This window comes from Hyla sarda, unplaced genomic scaffold, assembly GCF_029499605.1.
Source record: "Hyla sarda isolate aHylSar1 unplaced genomic scaffold, aHylSar1.hap1 scaffold_524, whole genome shotgun sequence".
Taxonomy (NCBI): domain Eukaryota; kingdom Metazoa; phylum Chordata; class Amphibia; order Anura; family Hylidae; genus Hyla; species Hyla sarda.
Window position 1 is genome coordinate 227848 of NW_026610535.1, and position 6000 is coordinate 233847.

The window sequence follows — 6000 nt, forward strand, 5'->3', positions numbered from 1 at the left end:
CTGCCTCTAACCCCCGTAGGTGTTCCAAATGTGGATTACCCCACAGGGGTGCCCTTGGAGAGACAACCGGCTGAGGAAAGCGAGTGGTAACCACCGACCAGACTGCAGCCACCGTCTTAAAAGAGGCCGGTAAAGATAGAGAGGGAATATACCTGTATAAAGTATTAGTCAGCGTCTCATAAGAACCCAGGAGAGCCCCCGAAAAAGCCGTACAAGCATTAGAAAGGTCCAGGTTGAGCCACCAGGCTGCGTACACCAATTGTGAAGCTAAAAAGTAATTATGCATATTAGGGGCGGCTAGTCCCCCCCCCTTTTGACCCGTGAGGGGAGTTTCCTACAAACAAACTATATGCAGGGAATGTCTCTTGACAAAGTCTAAGCACAACGCCCTCTTAAACTTGGAATTGAGGCCACGGACATTCCAGCTTAAAATCTTAAGGGACACCATCATGAAGCCTGAGAAAAACGCTAACTATGCCTACCCTAGCATACAAGAACCCAGCCACGAGAGGAGTCCCCACGCACACCACAGACAACCAGACAAGACCGACAGTACACAACCAAAGAGCAAAAACAGATGAAAACAGCAGAACATCCCCAGAAAAACAATCCCTGTCTAACACTACAAATCTAAACCACTACAGACCTGTACCCCAAACTAGAAATACGTAGCAGGCGAGTGCAAAAGCTCCACGCAATCCACCAACCACCACCTCCTGCCCACCCCAGTAACAATTAACAGAACCCCCTGAACCCACTATCCAGTGAATTCCTAGAGGGAGCACGAACCTCTGCCAGGTATCACTTACATCCTAGCTGCTATCTAACTAAAAGAATCAGCAGTCCATCAGGAACAACAATACGGCTGCTGGGCCGCCCTAGGGGCGGCCTCCGCCCACTGCAGCGCTTCCGCAGGTGAGGTGAAAAATTTGGTAATGCGTCCATCCACCACCCTCAGCCGAGCCGGGTATAACATGGCATAGCAATATCCTTTTGGAGCGGAATTCGGCTCTGACTTCCATAAATTGAGTTTGTTGCTTTCTCAGTTCCACAGAGAAGTCTGGGTAGAAGGAGACTCTGCGCTTGTCGTGCGGTAAGAACTCAATTATGAATTATGGTCATAAAAATTATTAATTATGAAAAAATATGTAAATTTATATCAAAATTATGACCTGGTGAATTGTAGACAAAGCTAATCAATACAATTTTTTACTATTTCCTCAGATATCAACAAGTTCTTTTTATGACGGGATGACATTAACGCTTAAAGGGGTACTCCGGTGGACTTACCCTATTTGTTTTGTTTCATTTCTATTCTTGTTGTTTAGCCGACTCTATTTCCGTTCTTTGTTGTCTTTTTATCCCCCACTTTGTTTTCCTATCTTTGCTTCCATTTCCTGTTTCTTGCTGTGCTGAAAACTACAAATCCCAGCATGCCACATGCCTTGCTTGCTGGTTTGGAGCGGCTGTTTTTTTTTTCCGCCCTTTACCCATCCTACTATTTTCCCGGGTCTGCCCCTTTATACACAGCACACTAATATAATCAGCCCTGGTTGGGATACACTGGCATACACACACACAAAAGGGACTACAACTCCCAGCATGTGTCATTTAGGAGTCTTCAGTCTGTGGTATAACACCAGCATGCTGCCTCTGTAGTCTCCTGGGGGTTGTAGTTCACCGCACCTCTATAGGGAATACACCAGTGTTTCCCAACCAGGGTGCCTCCAGGTGTGTACTGGGCATGCTGGGAGTTGTAGCCAAAAGCTGTCTGGGCATGCTGGGAGTTGTAGTTTTGATACAGCTGAAGACACCCTGGTTGGGAAACAATGCACTTTGTTTGAAATATACTGAATAGGCTAGGCCACTGTTTCCCAATCAGTGTGCCTCCAGCTGTTGCAAAACTACAACTCCCAGCATGCTCAAAGGCTGTCAGGGAATGCTGGGAGTTGTAGTTTTACAACAGCTGGAGGCACACTTGTTTGGAAACACTGGTGTAACATGATGTGTATGCTGAATAGGGTAGGACAGTGTTTCCCAACCAGTGTGCCTCCAGCTGTTGCAAAACTACAACTCCCAGCATGCCCAAAGTCTGTCCAGGCATGCTGGGAGTTGTAGTTTTGATACAGCTGGAGGCAGACTGGTTTGTAAATACTAGCATACACACACATAACAGGGACTACAACTCCCGGCATGTGTCATTCAGGAGTCCCCCCCCCCCCTCCTTCACACATAGAAATCATCCCCAGTTGGAGATTTATTCCCCTGCAGTCTATACATCCCCAGCCCATGCACCTTGTTATCCCTTCACACAACACCTTCCTTCCCTTCACATACATCTTCTCTGTCTTCATTCAGTGCCGACCTACGTCCTCAGAAGACAGAGCAGGGGGAGGGGAGGTGAGGAGCTGTGTACAGAGCAGGGGGAGGGGAGGTGAGGAGCTGTGTACAGAGCAGGGGGAGGGGAGATGAGGAGCTGTGTACAGAGCAGGGGGAGGGGAGGTGAGGAGCTGTGTAGGAGCTTCTTGCTGTCATGCACACCTGTGACCACCTGGAGGGGGTGTGGCCTATCTCTCTCATGCACACCTGCGTCCTCCAGGAGGGGGAGATGAGGGGGCGTGGCCTATCTCTCATGCACACCTGCGTCCTCCAGGAGGGGGAGATGAGGGGACGTGGCCTCTCTCTCATGCACACCTGGGTCCTCCAGGAGGGGGAGATGAGGGGGCGTGGCCTCTCTCTCTCATGCACACCTGGGTCCTCCAGGAGGGGGAGATGAGGGGGCATGGCCTATCTCTCTCATGCAGTTCTGAAAGAACAGAGAAAAAAAAAAAGCTCTGACATCTTGTCCACAACCTAATCCTAACCTATGGACAAGAGTCAGAGATCCAACACAGAACTACAGAACTTCCTGGCCCACAAACAGGTAAGAAAAAAAAAGACACATGCTACACAAACATATAATACATGTCAATTGCAAAAAACATGAACATTAAAAGAAGATGCAAAATAGCCAAAAATCTTAACCACCAGAGTACCCCTTTAAGGATGCAGTTTTGCAATATACAATAATGCACAGGTATAATAAAGTGTGCAGATTTATTGGTTATAATATTATAAACATAAATGAGTAATAAACACAATGATATATGCAAATGAATATCAATTAGATATTAGTAAACATAAGATTGTTAATAGACTACATATAAGTAGAACAATACATGTGAGTAGTTAGTAACTTGTTACAATAAACAAAAGCTACTTGGTTAGAATATCATATAAGAAAAAGGTTACATATCACTCTATTCAGAGGAACCTCATGATATTAAGATGGGCCATATCTAATCATAGACATCAATATGGAATGCTAAGTACACTCCGCCCCCTTCTAATCAACTACAAATCACATGATTCCATGAATGGCAAAATCATCTAAGGATATAAACATGGAAGAAATATGATATACTTCCCCCCATTCTGGACTACTTTCTATACATGACTTTAGTAAGACATTAAGACAATTAAATAGCAAGGATATATGATCTTGTTAGACTATATTTTAGGAGGAAGAACATTAAGCAAGTTTCCTGTGTGGGAAATATTTTTATAACACTTAGCTTGTCGAGTAGGAATTCTATCAATATGTCTAAGCAATTATTTAATGCTTTGATAGATTATGAGTCTTGATTCTTCTGCAGGTAGAATGAAGTCTCACAATATCCTAAAACTATAATCTCAATATCGAGATAATTAATTATTTTATTTTATTAATTTATTCGCCAATCTAAATGGTATAATCCCATCCACATTATCCCAATTAGTCTTAATTAAATGGAATACCATTTTTGTGTCTCTTACCAAAACTTTGTAAGAACCTTACTTCTGCTCTGAGGAACATTGAACGGTCCATCTCATCGTCATGGATAGCCATTGGGTCGGTACCATGTAATCAGTCCGGCATCTGGGATCTCACATGGCTTTCATGGCTTCCATCTTATGGACCTCTTTCCTTTGTCTTCTCTAGAGTACAGAGTTCAGTTCAGACTTCAGTATCAGCCACTAACATCTGGTTTACCAGACTTTTTAATTAGTTAGACACACCCTCCTAAATTGGAATTCGCCAATGAATGTAGGTTGGGCGTGTACATATGGTAATGACTATGACATCACTATACTACCCAGAATGCATTGAGCACATCACCCATAATGCCTTTCCTGTGTTGTAATGTCACCTACCCATCCACTAGGGGTTGCTATTGCATAAGCAATTAGCATCATTACCATTAAGGGTTAACTTGTTATTAATTGGTCTTAAACCAACACTCCACACTTGAAATATGGAGCACTAGATTATCAAACAGAGATTACTTTTGACATCTATAAGTAATCAAAACCTGGATTCTCACAGACATAGAGTCTCCAATTAGACATCCTGATTTATTGGAAAGATAAGAGTCATGGAGGTCTCCAACACAGATGTGTGAATGTTTATGTCCAGTCAAATGGGTAATTACCTGTTAAACAGAATAACATTCACAAAGTCTTAGGAATATTCCACTAGTCGTTATCTCACCCCCTTTACTTGGGTGAATTTTAGTAGTGATGTCTAGAGAGTGTAACCAGACCCCTTATCAGTCTCTTCTTTAAACACCATAAATAAGCTAAGTAGACATCTCTACTCCCCGACTGGCATTTATACAGAGAAGGACTTTAGAATTAATTTTGGTCTATGTCAGAACATACATAAAAACATTGTGATTCATTTTTGGGGTATCCAAAATGCATGACATATCGCCAAAAAGCACCTCTCCCCTAATCCTTACTGCCCTCAGGATAGCATCCCTGTCTTTAAAGTGAAGAATCCTTGCTAGCATCCAAGGGCCGAGGAGGTCCGCCGGGCACCGGAGGTCTGGCAGGGACCCTATGGGCCCGCTCCACGGAGAAGAAGGGGGAGAAAGCATCCGCAGGCAGCAACTCTTTTAGCCAGGACTCCAGGAATGCCACAGGATCAGCACCCTCCGCCTTCTCAGGAAGGCCCACCAGCCGGACATTATTAAGCCTCAGGCGATTCTCAACAATGGTGGAAATGTGGATGGGGGACAACAATGGTGGAAATGTGGATGGGGGACAACAATGGTGGAAATGTAGATGGGGGACAACAATGTTGGAAATGTAGATGGGGGGACAACAATGGTGGAAATGTAGATGGGGACAACAATGGTGGAAATGTAGATGGGGACAACAATGGTGGAAATATAGATGGGGGAACAACAATGGTGGAAATGTAGATGGGGGACAACAATGTTGGAAACGTAGATGGGGGAACAACAATGGTGGAAATGGAGATGGGGACAACAATGGTGGAAATGTAGATGGGGACAACAATGGTGGAAATGTAGATGGGGGACACAACAATGGTGGAAATGTAGATGGGGACAACAATGGTGGAAATGTAGATGGGGGACAACAATAGTGGAAATGGAGATGGGGACAACAATGGTGGAAATGTAGATGGGGACAACAATGGTGGAAATGTAGATGGGGGAACAACAATGGTGGAAATGTAGATGGGGACAACAATGGTGGAAATGTAGATGGGGACAACAATGGTGGAAATATAGATGGGGGACAACAATGGTGGAAATGGTGATGGGGACAACAATGGAGGAAATGTAGATGGGGACAACAATGGTGGAAATGTAGATGGGGACAACAATGGTGGAAATGTAGATGGGGGACAACAATGGTGGAAATGTAGATGGGGGGACAACAATGGTGGAAATGTAGATGGAGATAACAATGGTAGAAATGTAGATGGGGACAACAATGGTGGAAATGTAGATGGGGGACAACAATGGTAGAAATGTAGATGGGGGACAACAATGGAGGAAATGTAGATGGGGGGACAACAATGGTGGAAATGTAGATGAGGGACAACAATGGTGGAAATGTAGATGGGGGACAACAATGGTGGAAATGTAGATGGGGGACAACAATGGTGGA